The sequence below is a fragment of the Panthera tigris genome, chromosome X, assembly GCF_018350195.1.
Source record: "Panthera tigris isolate Pti1 chromosome X, P.tigris_Pti1_mat1.1, whole genome shotgun sequence".
NCBI classification, from domain to species: Eukaryota; Metazoa; Chordata; class Mammalia; order Carnivora; family Felidae; genus Panthera; species Panthera tigris.
This window is the reverse complement of record NC_056677.1, coordinates 122,774,986-122,801,079: the sequence shown is the minus strand read 5'-3', so window position 1 is coordinate 122,801,079 and position 26,094 is coordinate 122,774,986. Positions and strand designations below refer to the sequence as shown.

The window sequence follows — 26,094 nt, the reverse complement described above, 5'->3', positions numbered from 1 at the left end:
CAAACTATATCAGAAAGATGGGAAAACTTCATTATTGGTGGATAGAAATAGAATAAATATCCCATGAGGTACAACTGTGATGTAAGGAGGCCTCTGTTAAGATGCCTATCAGAACATACTTGGCTAGAGGAGTTCTTCAAAGCAGTCCATTTTGGTGGTGTGCACTTTGTCCAATAACACTACCGCCAAAGTATTCTTCCTATTCTTTTGAAACTGCCTTTAGAGTTTTTAGAGCTACATAAGACATCATCCCATAAATTTTACCATATCTCAGTTTTTCAGTGAATACCAATGCTTCCCACAATACAGGTGCCCACTTGCTCTAATAGATGAGCCTCAAAATTATTTTGGTCTAAAGTCAAATTTTAAGTCCTCACTCAAGGATTTGACACCATTGAGGATATTTTTTTTTTAAGGTGCCTGAATGCAATTCGAAACAAGAGTTCCAAACATGAGCTGGACAGTTTTGGAGTTTCCTGTCCCTTCTCTACATGGGCCAGAAGGAGAAAGCAGTGAGGTTCGCAAATGTTGCCAACCGCTGCCAATGCCGGGCCTGATGAATCTTTATTAGTCCTAATTTACAAGAGCAGGCTGACCTTGGAGGTTAGCAGAGACCAGCAGCAGGACTAGTTAGCCTGCCCCACAGGCAGTCTGCCAGCAGTTGAAAGGAGTGTCCAAAGGGTCGTCCAAAGATTGGCATCGTCATATGCTTTGGAGACTCAGAAAGAGAAAGGCTTGCAGTGACCCACTGTAATTAGGACTGACTGCCAGAGTACGGCAAAGAGTCCTAAACACGCTGGCCAACCAGCCTAGCTCTACAAGAAGGCAAAGGGCTGAACACGTGAACACACACACTTCTAAAACTTGGCACTATCAGCAGGGAGAATGCTTTCATACATGTGAGAAAATAATCTCGGGAAAAAGGCAGAACTAAAAAGGGCAAAGAGATGAAGAGGAACCCAAACCAGTGTCAAAAGGATGGCAAAGAAAGAGAAGATGAATGTGGCAGAGAATTTCCATGGCTTGTGAAGGAGCAATATATGATGCTCCATAGAAGAATAAAAAACTCTCCACACTCCAGATAGAAATTCTGTTATCAACACTAGGAGGAAAAGCTGGAGAGTGGTGGTTGGTGATGGATAGGAATGCAGTGATACGTAGCATCAACAAGGCTATTCATGAGGTATACTAGCTTCCTAAAGATTGTATCTGAGACATGGCTTCTACCCACACAGTTCAACATCTAATCATCGTTTAAAAAAAAAAAAAAAAAAAACACCTCAGCAAACTAGGAATAGTCAAGGGCACCTACGGGGCGGGGGAGGGGGGGGGACTATAGCTCTATAGCTGATATCATACTTAATGATGAAAGATGGAACGCTTTCCCACTAAGTATGGGAACAAGGCAAGGACAGTTGCTCTTGCTGCCTGCATATTCCATAGCTCTTAGAGATCCTAGCAAGTTTAATAAGGCAAGAAATAAAAGGCAGAACACGTTGGAAGAAGTAAATCTGTATTTGCAGACATGATCATATATGCAAAAAATCCTAAGAACGCCATAGAAAAACTATTAGAACTGGTAAGTAAATTTAGTAAGGTTGCAGGATATACAGGTCAAAATAAAAATTAATTGTATTTGTATTGCTAGCAATGAACAAATGGACATTAAAGTGTAAAAATATTATGTGCATAATATAAAAAATGAACTCTTTAGGGTCACATTTAATAAAATGTGTACAAGATTCATGCAAGGGAAACTATAAAACACTGCTGAGATAAATTAAAGAAACCTAAATACATGGAGATACATATCATGCTCAAGGACCAGAAGGCTCAATATTCTTATGATGTCAATGTTGATCTAGAGATTTGATGCCATCCCTGTCAAATCTCAATGGGCTTTGTTGTAGAAACTGACAAGACGATTCTGAAATTTATATGGAAAGGCAAAGGACCGAGAATAGCCAAAACCACCTTGAAGAGGGAAAAAATAAGTTGGAGTACCTCCACTGTCCAATTTACAGACTTACTAAAAATGCCTCAGTAATCAAGACAGTGTGATACTAGCAAGACTAAGTTTGCCTGCCCAACAGGCAGTTTGCAGTAATAGAGAAGTGTGCAAAGAGATTGCCAAAGATTGACTTCAGAATTAGACCCATCTTTTGGAGGTCCCAGCAATGGTCAATTGATTTCCAACAAAGGTACCAAGGTAGTTCAATGGGAAAGGATAGTCTTTTCCACCAATGATGCTGGAATAATTTGATATCCATATGGAAAAATAAGTGAGTCTGGACCCTTCACACAATATACAAAACAACTTGAAATGAAGAAGTATTAGTTTTATATTGCTACATAACAAACTCAGTAGCTGTAAACAACACACAATTATCTTGCAGTTTCCGTGGGTCATGGGTCAGGAGTCTGGGTACAACTTAGCTGGATTCTCTCCTCAAGGTCTCACAAGGCTGTAAACTCAAGGGAAAGGGGTTACACAGGATATGAACCCTCAGGTGGAGAGGGGACGGACACAAAAGATCTAAACATAAGAGCTAAAACTACAAGTCCTAGTGGGAGACACAGGAGAAAGCCTTTGTGAACTTAGGTTAGGCAAAGATTTCTTAGAACACAAAAACATAAACTGTAAGGGAAAAAAAAAAGATAAACCTGACTTCATCAAAATTAAAACCACTGCTCTTTCAAAGGCACAATTAAGAAAATGAAAGGGTAAGCTACAGATTGGGAGAAAGTACTTGCAAATCACATATCTCATAAAGGTCTTGTATCCAAAATATATAAAGAAGTCTTATAATTTAACAAGACAGACAATCCAATAAGAAACAGGCAAAAGATTTGAGCAGACACTCCACCAAAGAAGATGTACAAATGGCCAATAAGCCCATGAAGAAACACTCACCATCGTTAGACATCAGGAATATGCAAATTAAAACCACAGTGAGCTACCATTACACAGCCACTAGAATGGCTACAATTTAACCAGATGGACAATAACAGGATGATGAGGATATGGCCCAAGCAGAACTGTCATGCTTCGCTTTGCCAGCAGGAATGCAAATTGGCACAAGCACTTTGGTAAATAGTTGGGTCGGTTTCTTGTAAAGTTAAACATACACTAAGCATACTGCCCAGCAATGCCACACCTAACTATTTACACAAATGAAAACATCGAGTCCACACAAAGACTCATAAGCAAATGTTCATAGCAGCTTTATTCATAATGGCCAAAAACTTAAGTCAACTCACATGTTCATCAACTAGTGAATAAACAAATCACTGTGGAACACTGCTCAACAACAGAAAGTCACCAACTATGGATACCTGAGACAACATGAATTAATTTGAAAAGCATTATGCTAAGACAAAAAAGCCAACCACAAAATACTGTATAAACCTACCCTCAACACATCTCAAAGAACTACTAGTATTCAGGTCACAATCTCTGACCATAATACAGTTAAGTTAGAAATAAGTTTTAAAAATACCTAAAAAAATGTACTTGTAGGGGTGCCTAGGTGGCTCAGTCAATTAAGCATCCAACTTTGGCTCAGGTCATGATCTCGCATTTCGTGAGTTCAAGCCCTACATTGGGCTCTCTGCTCTCAGCTTAGAGCTCGCATCAGATATTCTGTCCCACTCACTCTCTGCCCCTCCCCTGCTCAGTCTCTCTCTCTCTCTCTCTCAAATAAATAAACATTTTTTAAATTTTTTTTTTCAACGTTTTTTATTTATTTTTGGGACAGAGAGAGACAGAGCATGAACGGGGGAGGGGCAGAGAGAGGGAGACACAGAATCGGAAACAGGCTCCAGGCTCCGAGCCATCAGCCCAGAGCCTGACGCGGGGCTCGAACTCACGGACCGTGAGATCGTGACCTGGCTGAAGTCGGACGCTTAACCGACTGCGCCACCCAGGCGCCCCAATAAACATTTTTTAAATGTATTTGTAAATTTAAAAAGACACTTCTAAACCCACAGGTGAATGAAATAATCACAATGGAAATTAGAATATACTAGAACTAAATAAAAATTCTATGTTTTGAAATATCCAAACCACAGAATAAGTCCAAACAGAGGACAAAACGAAGAAAAGAGTGATGTCCAGAATATATTTTAAGTGACAAAAACAAGAGGCTGAATAGTGTACACAGTATGCTTTTTGGGTGTGAGAGGGGAAATGCAAATATGTGTGTGCACGCACTTGCTCAAATTTGCAAAAGGAACAGAAGAATGCTCGCTTTGGCAGCACATAAACTAAAATTGGAATGATACAGAGAAGATTAGCATGGCCCCTGCACAGGATGATACACAAATTCGTGAAGCATTTCATAAAAGAAAAAAGAAAGAAACAGAAAAGGAAACTAAAAACTATAATATCAATGACCTGAGATGGGGGATAGAAACAGCATGTCCAGCAAGAGACAGGGATGTAAGTACGGCTTTTTGGAATAAACTCTGATGTAAATTTGACTTTAAAATGATATAAAGTTTTTACTCATTAAAAATTAATCAGAAAGAAACTGGGGAATGTCATTACGTTCATTCATTTCTACATCCTAACAAACATCATACTACATAACCACAACTGACAAACCTGTGGTAAGACTAAGAAAAAAAGAGAGAAGGCACAAACAATGTTAAAACTTAAGAATGTGGGCACCTGGGTAGCTCAGTCAGTTAAGCGTCTGACTTCAGCTCAGGTCATGATCTCACAGTTTGTGGGTTTGAGCCTCACATCAGGCTCTGTGCTCACAGCACAGAGCTTGTGTGGGATTTTTTTCTCTCTCTTTCCAACCCCTCACCCCACCGCGTCCCTCCCTGACTCACACTTTTCTCTCTCAAAATATAAATAAACCAAAGAAAAAAGATTTAAGAATGAAAAGACAGACATAACCACAGAAATGGCATATATTAACTGGTAGTTTAATATCTTCCCACTCCAGGGGCTCAGTCAGTTGAGCATCTGACTTTGGCTCAAGTCATGATTTCACAGTTCGTGGGGTTGAGCCCCACATCTCGCTTTGAGCTGAAAGTGCGGAGCCTGCTTGGGGGGAATCTCTGTCTCCCTCTCTCTTTCTGACCGTTGCTTCACACACTTGCTCTCTCTCTCAAAAATAAACATTAAAAAAATTTTTTCTTTAAATCTTCCCACTCCAAATATACCAGGCCCAGGTGGTTCTAGGGGTAAATTCTACCAAACACTGGAGAAACGGTGGCACCTGGGTGACTCAGTCAGTTGAGCATCCAGCTCTTGATTTCGACTCAGGTCATGATCGTGCGATCAAGCCTTGAGTCAGGCTCCACACGTGGAGCATGTTAAGATTTCTCTCTCTCCCTCTCTCTCTCTCTCTCTCTCTCTCTCTCTTAAAAATAAAAAAATAGAAAAAGAAAAAGAAACACAACTCCAATCTCACACAAAGTTCCAGAGAACAGAAAAAGGTAATACTCTCACTCACTTTACAAGGCTAGCAAAGTGATACTAGATCAAGTACAGGAAAGCAAAATCTCCCTCTCAAATACAGATGTCAAAATCCTGAAGAAAATATTAACCAATCCAATCCAGCAGAAAGAAACACGCTGGTTTCACGCCAGCAGGCAAACTGGTTAATGCTACATTATATTAGGCAATCCTTTAAAATACCTCCATCACCTTAACAGGTTTCAAGAGGAAAATCACATAGCTCTGTAAAGGCAGAAAAGGGGTTTGATAACAGTCAACATCCACATAGCCCAAAACAGAGGTGCGCTAGAAGTGCGCCTACATAAAACATAAACTAAACACTTTATGGTGGAGTGTGGAAAACATCATGCCTTCTCAAATACAGCTCCTGGGCCCCACCCCAAACCCACCGAATCAGAAACTCCAGGCTTGTTGCCAGTGAACTTGTAGTTTGGGAAACGCCCTCAGGTGTTTGTCAGGCGGCCGGCTACCTAACGTCAAAGGGCCGGGGACAGAGCCACAGAGGTGCGGCATCAACTGAAGCTGGCTCTCCCGACCCGCCAGACCCAGTGAGTCAGATCTGCGTCCCAGCCCGAAGTGCAGGTGATTCTAAGCACGCTCAGTGTGCCGGAGACACACTCCCATAACAGCTGCTCTCAAGCCGACCTGCACGCCGAGCAATGCATGTCCCGGGGAGGGGTGCTGGGTGGCTCAGTCGATTAAGCAAACGACTCTTGATCTCAGTTCAGGTCATGATCTCGCGGTTCATAAGATCAAGCCCCAGGTCAGGCTGCGCGCTGGCAGCAGAGCCTGCTTGCGATTCTCTCCCTCTCTCTCTGCTTTCTCCCATTCATTCTCTCTCTCTCAAAATAAACTTTTTTTTTAAAGCCTATGTTTGATTAAGTACATCTGAACATCTGTGGGTGGAGCCTGGGCAGCAGGTCGTTAAAGTTCCCAGGTGATTCTAATGAGCAGCCAGCGTGGCAAGGAAACTTCTATTTAGCCGAGTCCACACCCTTTAGGATGAGCCAGAGAAGAAGGGTGGAATCCATGAGTTCTTTGAAGATACCCTCAAGAAAAAAGCCTGCATTTCACTCATATACCAAGGGCGAGTTCTTCATACCACTTACCAAGCCGAAACGGAGAAGAGAACTGTCTTGAACAAAGTTGTGACAAAGTTGTGGGATGTTGTGAGGATTCATACGGGATGTACGTAATCACAAGGGGCAAAGGGCTTGGCACAGGTTACAACACGGATCGTGAATGCAAGTTTATTACTGAGGCGACCACGGCTCTAACTGCTCTTCAGGCATCGACAGCAAATCAAGGCCAAAATGTATCTCTCGAAGCTGTGCTGTCCAATGCGGGGGCCGCTAAGTACATGCAGCTCCTGAACACTTGAAATGTGCCTAGTCCAAATGGAGGGGTGGCAGAAATATAAATACATGCCAGGCCTCGACACCTTCGTACAAAGGGGAGGGGAACATCTCACTAATACTTATACTGATTACATGTGGAAATGATAATATTTTGGATATACTAGGTTAAATACATTATAAAAATCAACTTCATCTGTTCCTTTTTTAATGCGGCTACTAGGAAAATGGATTACACATGTGGCTCAAATTATCTTTCTAATGGACCACAAGGTCTCAAAGGATCAGGGGGAAGCCGGGATGTGAGCTACTAGTTAAACTGGCCTTCTCAAACTTTAATTTACAAACAGATCACCAAAGGCTGTCATCAAAATGCAGACTCTAGGTGTAGATGGGGGGGGGGGTACTGAAATTCTACATTGCTCTTGGGCTCCTAGGAGCTGAGGAACAGCAGGAGCATCAGGACAATTTTTTATCAACAAGGAAAAACTGTTCTGTGGCATAGAAGGGACGGCAACCTCTGGAGAAATGATCATGCCCTGTCAGAGTTGAAAACGGTGAAGAAAGGAAATGGCCAGCAGGGTTGCACTCAGCCTCAACCTTAAAAACTCAGTTGTTAGGCCTCACGGCAAGAGCTGCAAAGAGATGAGGGCCAAATCCAATTGCCCTCCGTCTAGGGACTTACTTTCTCTCTCAGATTTGGAACCATCAGTGTCTGCAAGGAACACTTCAGGACCAGAAAGCTCAAAATGGAATCTCGACTGAGGTTTCTCATATCCTGCCTGACACATGACTAGCGTCAACGGCACTGTCCTCCTACGGTGTGGCTCGTCCCTGTTACCTTGACCCACCTACTACTGACAAGCCATGGCTGGGGGTCACTGCCATGGGATACGTATCTTCTTTTAGCAAAACAGCTCAGGCCAATTCCAGGACTGCTGGAACAAACCCTGACAGCACAGCCCTTGTTCTAAGTCCCCACCTAAGTCATCTCGGGGCCATAAAGGAACTAAAGGCTCAGCCAAGGGCAATTTAAGCACCACCATCTGATGCCACGAATCCCCTCTGTGACCCACCTGTGCCTCGAAGCTCCCATGAAGGGGAAAACATGGCGCCGGGACATAGCAGCGCGTTCCATTTCAAGAGGCTCCGGGAAACAGCGCTTCCTTTTCCCAGAAAGCCCAAGGGCACAATATAGATATGTAACAATTATCACAAGCTAAAGAAAGGATATCACGGTGTTGTCAAGGTTTTCAGGCAAGGGCATAAGAAAGGAATGAGTTACAAACAAATTACTTTTATTTTTACTTTTAATTATTACCCTTCAACTTCCCATACCCCTCCCCACCCCCCAAAATGTACCAACGAGCAAAGCAAAAATGAACCTAAACTCAAACTGCTTGCGACAGTAGTCCAAAAATCCAGAGGCTGGGAATGTAATGTGTGAGACCTCTCCCATCACTGGACTCAAAGAACTTTCTTATTCATTTGCTAATCAACCACGGTGGGGGGGGGGGGAAGGCTCAGGATGAGCTCCCTTCCATCGTGCAGTGGGGGTGGGGGGAGATATGGATATGGTCTCTATACATACAACCCGATTTGTTGAAATGAACACATCCAAACAACTCTGAACTACCCCTCCACTTGTCCAGTTCAAGTCAAAGAGTGTTTTCTAAATGTCTACTGTGTGTAGAGGGCCATGTTAGGTTTCACCTGCCCAGGAAAAAAAACGTCTCCAACCTCAGCCCCAACTTTCAGCACAAGCTTGGAAGATGGAACAAGTGATATTGAAATATTCAGGTACTACGTATCAAAACAGAGTTGCAGCTCAGCAACACTGGACGAACCTAAGTACATGACATTTCAAAGAGCTACTTATAATAGAGTCCTTCCAGGATCCTGAGAAACAACTTCAAATAACAAGAACAGAGCACTAAGCCCCAGTTCTGTTGGAAAATGAAGGCAGCAGGGACCCGGAGCACAATCAATGCCCTGGATGTCTTCTCACCCTAACCCCTGGAGTGAGAGCATCCAGGCTACTGTGGATGGAGGAGCTCCACAGGGCCTCAGGCTGCACTGAGGGGCTAATGGAAGGTGTCGATTTGAAAAACGAAAGATTTTCACTCCGAAATACTTCAGAAAAAAGCAGGCAATATTCCCTGATGCAGAGATCGCTTGCTGTTGCCCTGTGATTGTTGGCTATACAGTACTACCGTCTTGGGAATAAATAAAATGGAAGCTCACAAGGTGTGCCAATGGCTTCAGGTCCATTTGAGAGAGGCAATGAAACACCCACATTTTTCAATGCTGACAAAAGAGGGAAAGCAAGGCAGAGGCCACACCTACAGCCATGGGGCAGGTGGGCCAACAACAGGAGGGACACTGCTCTCTTACACCAGTTCTCCAAACAGTGACAGCTTATATAACACATGAAAGCAATAATAATGCTGCACAGCCTATGAAGGATACTGTTGTACATGTGATTCTCTGCAAAGTTCTGGAAGCTTGGTAGGGATCACAGCTCTATCATACAAATGGAAGAGGCTGCAGCAGTGAGGTAAAATGACGTATCTGGTGTCACAGAGTTAAGACGTGGCAGAAACGGGACTTGAACCCAGCTTCTGGAATCCAGACTCAGGAAGCTTTCGGCCACCTCACACAAAGGGCTCCTTTATCACCCCTCACTCCTCAGGTAGAAACAGAAAGTGCTAGTGCGTGATGCCAATGTTCTAAAGAGGTGCCTGCTAAAGAGGTGTTCTAAAGGAACCTTTTAAGGTTCCTTTCCTTAAAAGGAAAAGGATGAGACTGTCCAGGTGCTCAGATGGAAAAATACATTGTAAACATTTAACATGAAAAACCATCCTCCAACTACAGGATGGCAACTGGATCTCACCCGACTAACTCCAACTGGGTCTCCTGGTACCCTCTTGCTTTCCAAGCAGAGCAACTGGAAGAAGGCCACTCTTGTTCTAATCATGTTTGTAGAAACAGACAAAATGTGGCCTCGAGTAATTTCTGAGTCCAAACACTGACGGGAACTTCACACTGCAAGAACTGTGGATACCGCTGCCAATATCACCTGAAACTAAAAGCTCGAGTCACCCACAAAATGCTAAGAAATGTCTAGAAAAATAAAATCACGCTTATTTGATGTCCAAAAGTTTATTAGGACATGTCTAGAATCATTTCTTTATCTTTCAAAGAAAATAAGACACTATTCTAAGCACTTAACATAGATTATCACTCAGTCTAGACAACAGCCCTTTGAGGAAGGTGCTATCAGTATTATTTTCATTTTACAGATAAGGACACTAAGGCACAGGCATAAGTAACTCACCCAAAATCACACAGGTAATATTAGAGCCAGGATTCAAATCCAGAGTCAATACCTCGTAGGCAAATGACAGCCCCAGCCCCTGCCCCTCCCCCATCTGCCAAAAAAGAATAATGAACTGAGAAACTAGAAAATAAAGAAAGCAGAACTTCAAAGAGGTCAGAAGCAGGGAAGGGAAATTACTAAAGAATAATGAAAACAAACTCTTATTCTTCTATAAAACTGAAAAAACTTTAGAAATAACAAGAAACTCTGGCCTTTGAAATCCTTTGGCCACCAGTTCAAAATGTCGCCTACTAAGCCTTGAAGAGGCTCTGCTTTTCTCCTTATTTTGGAGCCCTCAATAAGAGCAAGAACCACATGTTCCTTCAGTGGTTTTTAAAGTAACTACATTTTGTTAATCCTCCTTTCATTTTGGAACAAAGAATATTTGAGTATTTTTTTTTGTGACTTCAGCCATTTTTCAGAACCTGTAAGAATGAAAAATTTGCTTTCAAGCCATTGAACATACAGACTAGGAGAGAACTGAAAAGGTACAAACAGATGAACTTGTAGAGTAAGCTATCACGAATGCCATTTTACTAGCACTTTAGGGGTTTTTTTAAATTTTTTAAAATGTTTATTTATTTTTGAGAGAGAGACAGAATGTGACTGTGGGAAGGGCAGAGACAGAGGGAGACACAGAATTTGAAGCAGGCTCCAGGCTCTGAGCTGCCCACACAGAGCCCAATGTGGGGCTCAAACTCACAAACCATGAGATCATGACCTGAGCTGAAGTCGGATGATTAACTGACTCAGCCACCCAGGCACCCCACTAGCACTTTAGTTTTTAAGACGTTGAATGCTTCTTTACTCTAGAGCTAACATCAAAATGAACTCTTTTCTTTAAAAACCATACAACCCAAAGATTGCGGATCATTTCAGATAGTAGGTTCTCTGTACAAACCAAAGGGCAAGAAGAGAAATTCTTGTGTAAGGTAGCCTGAGGCAGGCTGACACTGGCATGAAATCAACAAGGAATACTGACCTCAGCAGAGCCTTCTGTAGCTAGAGTAAGGTAACTACTGAGATAGCAAGGGATTCAAAGACCACCCCCCTAGGTGTTTGAAAGCACGGTTTGCATGTAAGAGAAAAAATGCAAGTAAAAATGAGGCCGTGATGAATTTAGGATCCAAGAGGCAATCGCTAGAAAAATGATGACTCCACGGAATCTCTTTTAGACAGATTTACTTTTGGATTTGATTATTTACTTTAATGGAGCAGCAGCTGACACTCAAAAACTAACAATTCAATGTAATTCCCAAGTCACTCTCAAACATGCCAGCCTGTTTTATTGACATAGAGTTTGGGAGTTCTATTTTTCTGCATAGTGCTCATCTCCACTAGAAAATGTATCGTTTACTTTTTTTTATTGTCCTCTTCCCCACACATAAGCTCTGTAAAGCTTCATCAGTAGTACTGTCTGCTGTCTTCTCAGTGCTTGGGACACTGTAGGCACACTATGGGCTTTCTGGGTTTGATGGGTAAATGAAGCCACTGAGAACTTGATAACTATATGTTATAACTTTAAGGTAAGGAGACCAATCATTTAATAGCTAGAATCTAAAAGCCCCAATGAATGTTCTGTACTTTCAAGCACCTGGGGAGGCTGCTATGCACTGGCAGCACCACTGGTTGGAATCTACTCCATGGAGTGGAATCTCTCAAGGGTAGATCTGGTTTAGTGAAACAGCCAAAAGTCACTGGATCAAATCTGGTAATAAGAGATCATGCCCAAAACATATGTTGGATGAAAGCAAAGTGTGTCTATAAAGTAACAAGCCTGATTGTCTTATTTGGCTGGTAAACTCGTTTTGAAGGGAATTCAAAATGGTTTGAACTATAGCAAAATCACTGGCTCAGTCTCAAGATTCTAAGGTGGACACTCTACAAAAAACAAAACTAAGCTGTGATAAAAAGTACCCAGGTTAGACGCCAAGATACTCCCTAGAGAACTGACTTGTGATATTAGCTTTGCCGTTAGGTTGCCCCAAATCCTGGGTCACATTAAACAGCGTTACCCTCTCTGGGCCTCAGTTTCCCCATCCTAGAAACTAACTACTATGAACTTCAAGGTCCCAGTCAATTCTAACATTCCATGGTTCCATTCTTGTGAAGGTCTAGTATGTCTATTTAAAAGCCAGTCACAATTCACTCCGCCCCATACTTCGTATGTGTCTATAAAGCCCATAATATAATCTTTGCAGCAGATTCATTTCATATTTGCTTAGGCAAAGACTAAAATTAGTTTTCACTTCCTGAGCGCAGCAAAAGACAGTTAAGGGAGGCAACCCGGCAAAGGGCGCTTGCTTGCTCTTGCCTGTGCATACTTCCGACTGCGTATCAGGGAACTAACCGTTCCTTCTCAGATCTTCTCTCAACTGTTGCAAAAGCAAATAAACCTCCCGTGCGTGACACAGAAACTCTGTTCGAGAGCGCCCACCGAGGCTTCCCGGACAGCACCGGGCTGCGGCCGCTCCGCAGGACCCGCGGGGGATGCGGCGGGCACTCACCCGAGGCGGACGGCCAAGGCGAGGACCAGCCGAGGCGCGTCGCCGGGGAGGCAGGACGGCCGCCCAGCGCGCTCGCCGCCACAGGACGGGGAAGCAAAGTCCGGGGAGCGGCCGCGACGCCCCCAGCGTTTCCCCTCGGCCCCGATTCCCGTCCCGACCTTCGCCCGTCGCCAGCCCAGGACCTTGGGCGGGGAGAACGGGAGGAAGCCGGAGGCACCTGCCTGCGGCTCACCGGCCTCACTCAGCCCTGGCTGGCGGGGACAGCGAGGCGCTCGGGCGACACCCCCCCCCCGCCACCTACGCCCGCGGGTGCTGCGAGAATACGCGGGACCCGTCGGCCCGGGGAGTCCCAACTTCCTCCTCCCGCCCACCTCCCCCCCAGGTCCCCGCAGCACCCGGCTCGGAGCCAGGCCAGAAGCGAGCGCTCACCCACCTCGGGCTCCGGGCGCCACCGCCGTTGCCAGGCTGCTTCGCTCCCGGGCCCCGCTCCGCCCCCTCCAGGGCCCGCCCCCTGCGGCCTCTCCGCCCCTGGCCACCGCCTGCCGCCCTCCTCCGTGCGTCGGTTGGCGGGTGTGCGTCACGTGACATGGCTGAGGCGGGTGGAAGGCGCCTGGAGAGCCTTGAGAGCCACCCTGAGAGGCGGGGCTCTTTACCCGGGAGGCTGCTGGGAAGCCCTCTTTGAAAGGCCCGGCGCTTGGAGGCATCTGGGAGTTGTAGTTCTAAATACGATGCCAGTGGGCAAGGCCCAGATACTAGGGGCCGCCCCAGCAGGGGAAGTTGGAGTAGCAGCCCGGCGGAGGCCGCTGGGAAGCGTAGTCCCAGGACTCCTCTGTGTCCCATTGTTTTTTTCCAATAAAGGGGAAATCCAGAAGGAAAACTCTAGATAAAACTTTAGAGGATGTCACTAAATTGAACTGATATTGGGTACATAGAGTTGGCTGCGTGAAGTTGAGATACTACAAGGGGGAAAAAAAAAAAAAAGAAATTTCACTGACTCTGGCCCAGAATCTGCAATTCACAAACCAAATGAACAGCTGAGGTGTGTACTTCATGCCGTGCCAGTATCTTTCCAAGAACTCTCTTGAGACTTAGTGAAAGGAAACATTTAAGGACAAAGTTCCTTCTGCTTTTTTAAGGTTAGGGACGGGCGACCATTAACACAGTAAAAAGAAAGGAAAAGAAAAAAAAAAAACAGAAGCAAGACAACTTCAGGAAAAGAATTCTGTGTGTCATCAAATAAACCAAACTTAATAGGACACATTGAAGAACAGGAGTAAAATTCCTCATGCTACGTAATAATTACTAATATATAATATATATACATCAACACTTCATGTAAATGATGGTAAACAGGATCCCTTCAACATCTTTTTCCTCTTATATTTGTTAGTACTCCAGCATCTAAACACAATTGTTTTACCTGATACTAGTATGTGTATTTTCATATGTATCTATATACAGTCATAAGTCACTATGTACATTAAACGCACTACACACACACACACACATTAACCCTACTGAAGAGTCCAGACTTCTTACATGAGTAACAAGTCCCTTCAGACTCAACCCACCTACTCTCCCAATGTGCCTCTTCTCTCTCCTCGCCCCAAATTCTGGTCTAGTCACAGAGAACTTCTTTCTATTCTCTGGATGCACCATGTTCTTTCCTCCTTCCAGCCCTTTACACTTGCTGTTTCTTTCTCCTGCATTGGCCAAACTCCTGGAAGGGCAGCAGAATAGCACTTGTTCCCGGGCCAGGAAGAATTAGCTCTCCCAGAGTCCTTTTCATCACGATGATGTCATCATTTGCTTACATGTCAGCCTGCCAACTCCCCTCCCCAGACTGTGAACTTCTTTGAATCACATTCACTTTTGTACTGGGTTTCAAAAAGTGCTCAGTAAATGCTTCTTGATTGCATGCATTGCACGCCAGAGAGGCTGCCTGGTGGGTTACTGAATAATCTGAGTCTTGAAGCAGAGGGATCGGGGAAAACGCCATGGAGAGAGGGCAGCAGCTCGGTGCGAGACCTTGCATACAGTTGGCTGAAACCCTTTGTTCAACCAGGGGATGGGGGTTACAGAGCAAGAACACTCCTCCTCCTAAAGAGGTTAACCCAGCTCCAGCTCTGAAGGATACAGCCCAGGTAGAAAGGGCCAGTAAAGATCAGTCTCTGGCCTGTGGGATGTAGAGTGACCCTTGCCTCAGTGTAGGTGCGAGGATCAAGTGAAGGGGGGAGGGCACTTGGAAAACTGTAAACATGGAGCACTACTGGGGAGCAACCACCTCATCTTGGGTGAGGTCACTGTATTCTTGACCCAGTCCTGCTCTCAGGCTGGAGCTGCATCTCGTAGTTCAAAGTATGTGTGTATCTGTGTGTGTGTTGGGGGTTCTTCAGGCTTCCCTGCATTTTACACACACACACACACACACACACACACACACACACACACCCCAAATGCAGAGGAGCCTGTCAGTAGACAGCTGGCTCTGAGACACTAGGGAGGGAGCAGCAATGCATGTGACATTAAGGCTGATAACCTTCCTGGGTAGTACACAGTGCACCCATCTCCCCACCTAGGCCCTCTGGCGTTGGCTAGGGCATAGGCTGGAGGTGCCTCCTGTCCTCTGGGGCCTTATCCTGTTCTCTGAAGTTAGGGCAAATGGAGCATGCAGGCCCCAGGATGAGTCTATGTTGATCCCACTTCTACAGTCCTCAGTGGGAAGCAGGTCTGAGAAGGGAAAATTCCTGTTCCCTTAGTGTCCTCACACACGGGCCCAGTGCTGGTGCTCTGACCTCCCAGTCCCCACCCCTGCTGTAGGCTGGGGACTGCAACCACCTGGTTCTACCAGGTTCAAGCCCAGGGTGGAGGAGAGTGGAGGAAGGGAAGGGGCATTCTTATAGAAGGAGAAGGCTGTTGGTCTTGGGAAAGTTACTTCTGATCATTAGCGGCTTCCTCTGAAAAAAGGAATCAAATGCCAATTCTCACGGTTACTGTGTCCTAGCACAGTAAGAACAGAGGAGAATGTGCTGTCTAGAATGTCAAGGCAGCAGTGTTCCTAAGCTGCCAGGTTGTGGCTGATAGGAAGAGAGGTGGGAGAAGGCAGGAGCAAGCCCCTGGGCATTCCAGCTCCTTCCTTTGTTTGTTAGGTGTGTGACTTTGGGGCAGTACATCTCTTTCAACCTCAATTTCCTCATCTGGGAAATGGGGACATTAGTATCTACATTATAAGCTTATTGTAAGTGATTCTACCCACGGCCCCCTCACCTCTGCTCTTTATTAAAAAGTAGCCATGGGGCGCCTGGGTGGCTGAGTCGGTTAAGTGACTGACTGTTGACTTCAGCTCAGATCATGATCTCACAGTTTCTGAGTTCCAGCCCCACATCAGGCTCTGTGCTGACAGCATGGAGCCTGCTTGGGATTCTGTCTCCTCTCCCTTTGCCCCTCCCCGACTCATGTTCTCTCTCTCTCTTTCTCTTTTTCTATTTCAAAAAAAATAAACTTAAAAAAAAGTAGCCTGAGCAAGGGCACCTGTGTGGCTCAGTCGGTTGAGTGTCCAACTCTTGATTTCAGCTCAGGTCATGATCTCAAGGTTGTGAGATCAAGCCCTGAGTCAGGCTCCGCACTGGACATAGAACCTGCTTAAGATTCTCTCTCCCTCTCCCTCTGCCCTTCCCCAGCTCAGGCTTTCTCTCTGGAAAAAAAAAAGCTATTATTAAAAAAGTAACCTGAGCAGAATGATGTAGCCACTTTGGAAAACAGTTTGGCAGTGACTCATAAAGGTAAATGTACATAAGACCCAGCAATACCATTCCTAGCTATTTATTCAAGAGATATGGCAACTTATGTTCACAAAAAAACCTGTATTCAAATCTTCATAGCAGCCTTTCACAATAATAGTCAAAAAGATAAACAACTCAAATTTCCATCAACTGATGAATGGCTACACAGTAATGTGTGCATGCAATGGAATACTACTCAGCAATTAAAAGGAAGAACCATTGATACATATGCTACAACTTGAATGAATCTCAAAAATATTATGTTGAGTGAAATAAACAATACACAATACACTATATTTACACTACATTAGGAAAAGGCAAAACTATAGTGATAGAGAGCAGGTTTGTGGTTGACTGGAACCAGAGGTGTGGGAAGGGGGCTGACTGCAAAGAGGCAAGAGGGAAGTTCTGGGGGTGATGAGAATGTTCTATACTTTGTGATGGTGATCACGTGACTGTATACAATTGCTCAAACTCATTAGACTCTAAACTTGAAATGAATGAATTTCACTGTGGAAAAGTTATACTTCTGTAATGCTGGGGTTTAGAGGGGCAGGGGCAGGAGGGTGAGTAGCCTCAGTTAAGTTTCCTGAGACTGCCCACAGTTGTTTGTTTTTGTTTGGCTGGTTGGTTGTTTTCAAGAGCCCCAGGGTTTTGAATGGGAGAGGATGGTGCAGCTTGCCCGCCACACACCAAGGGTGTGCTACAAGGCAAGAGATTGGCTCAGGCTAGGAAAAAGCCCCACCAGGAGAAGATGGTGGCCAAGCCCCATGGGGGCAGGACAGGGAGTGCTTACCTGGGAGCTGAGTCTGGACAGAGGGAACCTGACATCCGTAGACTCTAGAAACCAGAAGTTTTCCCCCCATCTTCTCTCTGGGAACTGCCAATGACCTATAAGCACACACACAGAGGGGCTCCAGAACACCAAGGAGTCAAGCTGGACTCTGTTCACGTGCAGATGAGAGCTCTGTTGCTTCTTGCTGATCTTTCCCTTCTACTTTCTCATAGAACTCAGTGTTGAGTTTGGGGCCTCCTTGGAGAGGCCCTGCTGGTCAGCAGAGTCTATTTTCCCAGGTGCTGGGTGGAAGTTTGAGCCAAGTAATGGGACATAAAAACACTCACACACAAAGAGAAACACAATTTTTTTTTTGGTCTCAGGGCCTCTTGGACATAGGGGCCAGACATGCAGAGATTATTGTTATGACATTACAATGTTTCCAAGGGCCAGTTTTGTTTGTCTCCCTCATCACTACACAAAAGTAGGGTGTTTGGGGATGGCTTTGAGGTCTAGTCTACAAGCAGCATGGTGAGAAAATTGCTCCAGACCCCAGTCATATCACAAATCAAACCAAAGCCACACAAAAGAAAGATCAGCTCACAAGATGCCCACCCTTTGCCCCTAATAATGAGGGTTTTTTTAATCTCTATTTCTTACACTAAGAAATTTTTTTGAGGAAGGAAGTCCTATGAGGAACTGTTTCATGATACATTCAAGTGTGTTTTACTCAAAATAGATGTTTAAAAAGAACTTTATCTTTGTCTTTGAGGGGGCTGTCTGATTCATGCTGAGGTGAATAGTATGCTACTTCTCAAACACTGAAATATTCGGAGACCCAACATTAAACCTAGAAGAGAATATATGAGAAAAGAAGAAATGAAAGAGAAAAAGACCTGAATGTCAGCAAATATTTGCTGAGCATGAACATTTTGTTATTCAGATTAATCAATCAAAAAGAATAAAATACTTAGGAATAAACTTAACCAAGGAGGTGAAAGATTTGTACACTGAAAACTACAAAACATTGCTGAAAACAAAGACACAAATAAATTGAAAGACATCCATGTTCATTGATTCAAAGATTTAATATTGTTAACACATCAATACCACCCAAAAGGGATCTAAAGACTTAATAAAATCTCTGTAAAAATCCCAATTCTGTTTCTTTTGCAGAAATAGAAAAATCCATCCTAAAATGTATATGGCATCTCAAGGGATCCCAAATAACTGAAACAATCTTGAAGAAAAAGAAAAGCATTGGAGGTGTCACACTGCCTGATTTCAAAACAAATTACATAGCTATATAGTAAACAAAATAGTGAGGTACTGGAATAAAAAGAACATATGGGGCGCCTGGGTGGCTCAGTTGGTTGAGCATCTGACTCTTGGTTTCAACTCAGGTCATGATCCCAGGGTCCACACTGAATGTGGAGCCTGCTTGAGATTCTCTCTCTCTCTCTCTCTCTCTCTCTCTCTCTCTCTCTCTCAAATTAAAAAACAAAAAGAACATATATACCAATGGTATAAAACAGAGAACCCAGGAATACACCCTCACATACATGATCAAATGATTTCTGATAAGGGTACCAACACCATTCAATGGAGAAAGGACAATGTTTTCAATAAATGGCATTGGGAAAAGTGTAGATCTACAGACAAAAGAATGAAGTTAGATGCTTACGTGACACCATACACAAAAAATTAACTCAAAATATATGACATCAAAAGCTCAGGTAACAAATGTAAAAATAGATAATTAGACTACATCAAAATTAAAAACTTCTGTGCATCAAAGGACACAGCCAACACAGTGAAAGGGCAACCTAGGGAGAAAATATTTGCAAATCACATATCTGATGAAGGATTAATATCCAGAATGTATAAAGAACTCCTACAACTCAATAACATAAACTCAAATAGACCAATTAAAAAAAAACAGCAAAGAACTTAAATTGACATTTCCCCAAAGAAGACATACAAATGGCCAATAGTCACATGAAAAGGTGCTCAATACCACCAAGCATTAGGGAAGTGCAAATCCAAACTACAATGTGATATCCCCTCACACCCTTTAGGAAAAACAACCCCCCCCAAAACCAGAAAATAACAAGTGTTGGTGAGGAGGTGGAGGAATTGCAACACTTGTGCACTGTTGGTAGGAATGTAAAGTGTGCAGCAACTGTCAAAAACAGTATGGTGACTCCTCAAAAAATTAAAGATAGAATTACTATATGACCCAGCAAGTCCACTTCTGGGTGTACACCCGAAAGAATCAAAAGCAGGGTTGCAAAAAAGTTACCTGTACACCTATGTTCATAGCAGCATTGTTCACAATATCCAAAAGGTGGAAACAACCCAAGTGTCTATCAATGAATGAATGGCCAAACAAAGTGTGGTCTATCCATACAATGGAATGCTATTCAGCCTTAGAAAGGAAGGAAGTTTTGACACATGCTACCACATGGATGAATCTTGAGGACACTATGCTTGGTAAAAGAGACCAGACACAAAAGGACAAGCATTGAATGATTCTACTTATATGACGCACCTAGACTAGTCAAATACATGCAGACATAAGAATGGTGGGTGCCAGGGGCTAGAGGGAAAGGGATGGGAACTTGTTTAATGGGGACAGATTTTTCAGTTTCTCAAGATGAAAAGAGTTCTGGAGATTGGTCGCACAACAATGTGAGGGTACTTAACACTAGAAAACTGGTTAAGATGGTAAATTTGGTTATGCGTATTTTATTACAATTGTTTAGAAAAGATTAATTAAGCCTCCACAGTAGTCTGAACTAAGGGGGCCAAAAAACCTAGACTCCGTAGTTCATCTTAGACGTGATCGTACCCCGCAAGGTTGGCCTCCACCTAGGACAGAAGGTCTTGTGTCCCACTTCTGGGGCCCCTGGGTGGCTCAGTCAGTTAAGTGTCAGACTCTGGCTCAGGTGATGACCTCGCAGTTGGTGAGTTCAAGCCTGGCATCGGGCTCTGTACTGATGGCTCAGAGCCTGGAACCTGCTTCAAATTCTGTGTCTCCCTCTCTCTCTGCCCCTCCCCTGCTCATGCTCTGTCTCTCAAAAATAAATAAATGTTAAAACAAAACAAAACAAAACTTCCCGCAGGGAGCCAGAAGCAAGCAAGAGCCCAAGTCCCAGGCAGCTAGAAAAATGAGGGAAGCAAGAACAAGAGTCTTTTCCAAGATAAACACCACCACCTCTTCTTTGTGTCACCGCCAAATACTCACAGGAGTTGTTGGGGAGGGTCTTTCCCGGATTGCATCCCTAAACCCTTCTTATCCACTCTGAAGAAAGCATCAAGGAAAAGGTTGGCGTGTGCAGGGAAGCAGATGCCCTGGAATTTCCCTAGAATCTGCATCCTAAGGATCGCACCCATCAGAGGTGCGGAGCTAGGGGGAGTTCTTTCCAAATGTGCCCCAGGGAGAGTCTGAGGAAGGTCCTCCCTTTCCACGTAGAGTACCCGGGGATCACTTCAACCAGTGGAAGGCGTGTTCACCCACCCAAAGAAACCTGTTAATCTTATGAGTTTTCCGGGAGTAGCTATTTGTGAGCGGGATGGAGCCTCAGCCCCTTCTCCAGCTCTTAATCCTTGCCTCTGTCAGGCCCCAAGAGAGTAAACTGTGTGATGTTTCTTCTAGCGTTTCTTCTAGTGGCAGTGCTTCTAGTGAGAGCGGCAGACAACTCACCTATCCTTCCTCAGCAATGGGGCTCATGGGAGCAAAGCCCAAGTGCCTGGGAATGAGAGGGCTGGCAATTCTCAGACAGCTAATAGAGCTCCAGGAAAGCCTGGTCTCAGTGCTGCATGTGGCAACCTGCTTAGGCTAAGCTCCCCCTCTCGTTCCCCTCTCCCCTGCCCCCAACACAGAACGTTACATGAGCTCTCTCTCTCTTTTAACAGCTTTATTGAGATAAAATAAAATTCACCCACGTAAAGTGTACAACTCAGTGGTTTTTAGCATATTCACAGAGATGTTTAACCACCATCACGATCTAAATCTGGGACCGGGGCACCTGGGTGGCTCTGTCAGTTAAGCATCCGACTTCAGCTCAGGTGGTGGTTTCATGGTTCCTGAGTTAGAGGTCTGTACTGGGGCTCTGTGCTGACAGTGCAAAGCCTGCTTGGGATTCTCTCTCTCAAAATAAATAAATAACTTTTAAAAAGTAAATCCGGGACATTTCATCACTCCCCAAAGAAATCCCACACCCATGAGCAGTCATTCCCTATTTCTACATCCTGACTATCCTGGGGCAACTACCAACTTTCTCTCTATAGATTTGCCTATTCTGGGAATTTCATCTAAGTGAAATCCTACAATATGTGGCATTTTGTGTCTGGCTTCTTCCACCTAGCATAATGTTTTCTTTTTTTTTTTTTAATATTTCTTTTTTTTTTTTTTAAGAGAAAGAGTGCCAGCAGAGGAGAGGCAGAGAGAGAGGGGGTGGCAGACAGAGGATCCCCAGCAGGCTCTGTGCTGACAGCAGAGAGCTCGATGTGGGGCTTGAACCCACAAACTATGAGATCATGACCTAAGCCAAAGTCGGACACTCAACTGACTGAGCCACCCAGGCGCCCCTAGCATAATGTCTTCAAGGTTCATCCATGTTGTAACATGAATCAGTACTTCATTGTGTGTATATATACCTACCACATTTTGTTTATCCATGCATCCATCGATGGACTTTCGGGTTGTTTCCAAGCTCTTATGAATGAATAACGCTTCTCTGAATCCTCATGTACACACATTTTCATTTTTCTTGGCTATACACCAGTAGAATTACTGGATCATACGGTAATGCTATGTTTGGCATTTGTTAGAACTGCCAGACCATTTCCCAAAGTGGCTGCACCATTTTACATTCCCACCAGCAAGGTGTATCAGGCTGCCAATGACTCCACGTCCTCACCAACAGTTGTTACTTTTTCATTCTAGCCATCCTAGTGGGTGTGAAATGGTGCCTCATTTTGATGGTTTTGATTTGCATTTCCTGATGACTAGTGATGGTGACCATGTTTTCATTAGGTCACTGGCCATTTGCATATTATCTTTGGTGAAATGTCCATTCAGATCTTTTGCCCATTAAAAAAAAATATTCTATTGTTGAGTTGTAAGAATTCTTAATATATTTCAGATTCAAGTCCACTGTAGATATATGATTTGCAAACATTTTCTCCCATTCTGTGGCTTGTATTTTTATTTTCTGCATGGTTTCTCTTGAAACACAAATGTTTTAAATTTTAATGAAGTCAAATTTAGTTATTTTTTTCTTTTCTTACTTGTACTTTTGGTGCCATATTGAAGAAATAGTTGTCAAATCCAAGGCCATGAAGATTTACCACTATTTTCTTCTAAGAGTTTTATACTCTTAGCTCTTACATGGAGATCTGTGGTCCACTTTGAGATAAGTAAAAAAAAAATTTTAGCTTATTTATTTTTTGAGAGAGTGAGCAAGTGAGCAGAAAAGGGGCAGAGAGAGAGGGAGAGAGAGAATCCCAAGCAGACTCTGCCCTGTCAGCACAGAGCCCAATGCTGGGCTCGAACTCATGAACCGTGAGATCATGACCTGAGCTGAAATCAAGACTTGGACACTTAATAGAGTGAGCCACCCAGTCACCCCAGTTTGAGTAATTTTTGTGTATGGTATGATGTATGGGTCCAACTTTATACTTTCACTTGTGGATATCCAGTGCTATTTGTTGAAAGTGCTGTTCTTTTACACAAAATAGTCTTGGCACCCTTGTTGAAAATCAATGACCAGGGGCACCTAGGTGGCTCAGTTGATTAAGTGCCTGACTTCAGCTCAGGTCGTGATCTCACGGTTTGTGAATTCAAGCCCCACATTGGGCTCTGCGTTCTTAGTGCAGAGCCCACTTTGGATCCTCTCTCTCTGTCCCTCTCTCTCCCTCTCTCTCTGTCCCTCTGTCACTTGCTCTCTCTTAAAATAAAATAAAAATTAAAAAAAAATCAACGATCATATGTGTAAGCCTTTATTTTGCGGCTCTCAATTCTATTCCACCAATTCATATGTCTATCTTAATGTCAGTAAGGTACTTCTTTCTTTTCCTTTTCTCTCTGGGTTTATTGGGAAGACCATCTTGGAAGGCCCCTAGTATATCCGGTGACTTCAAGTTCCCCAACCACTCTCATCCCATCTTGTTATCTGGTCCATACAGCAACCTTTGAAGACAAGTGAATAAAGTGATCATCCCACTCTTACAGATGAGGAAACCAAGGCTCAGAGAGGCTGCAGGTAGTTCAAGGTAACTGTGCTGGTAGCCGGCAGAGCTGGGAACAGAACCTCAGTTTTCAACGATCAGGCTCCCTCCTGGACAGTCACCAGTGTGACTTTGGAGACACACTATTTGACCCTTTTAAATAAAGGCAGCTTCCAGCGCTTCTTTCTCTGCCCTGGCTAGTTCACGAAGGTGCTGTGAGACCTGGTGTAGCTCATATAAATCAGAACTTTGTACAAATTCTCAGTGACTCAATACACATGTAGAGTTATTAGTCGTGCATTTCTACAACAGCTCTCACCTGAAATCACCTGGATCAGAGGTTGAAATGGGCCATTTCCCACATCTTCCCTCACCTTGCAGCGATTGTTGGACAGGAGATTACTGTAACTATATCATTTCTCTTTCCCAGTGGAACAGTCACTCTGAGAGAGGTCATTGTCTCAATTGTGTTTGTTGTCCAGAAAGCCCCCAATATCCTTCAAGAAGGGAAGCAAATGCAGTATTCTTTTTTGACTCATAGTATTATATGGCAACTGAGTTAGGCTCTTAAATTAAGCATGCTCTTAATAAATAGGCATTGAACACCTCTGTTGTTCTAAACACAGTACTAGGTGCTAACAGTGACACAGAGAGGATTAGGGTACAGTCAAGACTGGCAAAACCTGACAGCTTTAGAAGGGAGGATAAGCACTCAAAGAAACACCTAGATGCTCTTTCATTCAAGTTGTGTGCCAGGACACACACACGGTCCCCACTGCCACAGGTTAGGAGCAAGTAATAGATTACTGCAGTGGATATGAACTCCCCCGAGTAGCTCATTACAACCCAGACTACAAACCATGAAGGGAGGAGAGCCCAGGACACTGACAGCAGTGACCAGGGCACTGAGTCAGGATGTCAGGGAGCCTTCCCCGAGAAGGGCACGTTTGGGCTGACATGATATAGTAATAAGTATCGTGGTCTGGAAACGTATAAACTTCTCTGGGGACCCAGAGGACCAACTGATGAAATCTTGGCTGAGGTGGTGTGTGTTTCACAGAAGCAGTGATTTTTGGGACGGGTTTTGAGCAACGAGGTAGCAAACGAGAGGGGGATCGCTCGAAGCTGGAGATGGCACAGAAGAATGCTACGGTGACCACAGAATACACAGTCCAAACTAGGATGCCTTTGAAAGGGGGCACTGTTCATTATTATGCTGGCACAACAATCACACGCTGGGACTGTCCCAGTAAACCTGGACGTGTGATTCCTCTTGGCCAAGGCACAGAGTAGTGGGAGTGTAGGATTGGAGGTGGCCGGACGGATCAGGACGGAAGGTGAGCGCATTTCTTTGCTAGGGCTGCCCTTACAATGTACAACACGCTGAACTGCTTAAGCAAGCAAAATGTATCATCTTCCAGTTCTGGAGGCCAGGAGTCTGAGATTAGGCTGTGGGCAGGGCCGTGCTCCCACTCAAGGTCCTAGGGAACGATCTGTTCTGGGCGTCTCTGCCAGCTTCTGGTAGCTCCTTGTAGCAGCATCACTCTGGTCTTCTTGGTGTCCTCCCCATGTGCCTCTGTCTCTGTGTTCAAATGTCCCCTCTTTCATGAGGACACCAGTCCTACTGGGTTAGGGCCCACCCTAATGACCTCATCTTAATGTGATCATCTGAGAAGACCCTATTTCCAAAGAAGGTCACATTCACAGGTACTGGGGGTTAGGACCTCAGCATCTTTTGGGAGGACACAATTCAACGCTTAACAGTGAGGCAGAAGATGGTGACAGCTGCAGAAGAATGCCACGTTAAAAGGTCTAGACTATCCCGAAGGTCATGGGGCATTACTACCAGTTGGGAAGCTGGCACACAGCATGATCTCTTTCAAAACAGTAATCCTGGCAGCCAAGCCCTTCAATTTAGTCCAATTAGACACGGACAATGCTTTTTTGGCTTCCCCCCCCCCCCACAGTTACAAAAATACCTTGTTTAGTATTGCACTTCTGTTTTGGAAATCAAAGAAAACAAAATATGCACCCTGAAAACAATGGGGCCCCTTTAATAGAAAGGGTATTTCCTCACTCTCCAATCATTTTCACCACCCAGCTTGCAAGACAACAATTGCACTCTCTACTAGAATACACAGTGTAGGCTGACTCTTGGTAAATGCTTGTGGGGTGGAATAAAACACTGTTGAATTTTCCCAAGCAAATTTCAGGGGTAGTCCTTGGTGCTCTGTGTGATGTATCACTGGCATTCAAACATTTCATTTGCCTTTGACTCCTGACCTACAACAGGGATTTCCACGTGGCTCTTGGTGCCCCCAGGAAGTACCCTGGGGACTATCCAGAGGGTGGGCAGGGCAGACCAGAGGGGCTTAGCTCAGACTGTTTTCATACTTGTGAGATTTGTGTCAAAAATGCCTCACACTCTTTTTGTAAAAAGTTGGGAAAACTTGGGACTTCGTGCCCCACAACCAGTTTCTCTTAGCCGAAGGGCTAGTCCATTTGGCCATTAAATGAATTTCATTACATTCATTCAGCCAACGAATATTTATTGAGCACGTACTATATACCTGGTACTCTTCTGGGGAC

At 44.3% G+C, this 26,094-nt stretch overlaps 1 protein-coding gene and 1 non-coding gene across 2 annotated transcripts in view; one reads left to right on the top strand and one right to left on the bottom strand.

Moving 5' to 3' along the window:
• The window catches only part of MTM1 (myotubularin 1), a 96,982-nt gene extending 83,783 nt beyond the window's left edge, over positions 1-13,199 (bottom strand). Inside the window, exon 1 of the mRNA XM_042975268.1 lies at positions 13,148-13,199. The gene's annotated coding sequence lies outside the window, so the exon portion shown is untranslated. The remainder of the gene's footprint in view (positions 1-13,147) is intronic.
• LOC122235561 lies at positions 4,243-4,348 on the top strand. The gene has a single exon (XR_006213615.1). It is a non-coding gene; the product is annotated as a U6 spliceosomal RNA (small nuclear RNA).
• Positions 13,200-26,094: the final 12,895 nt, after the last annotated feature.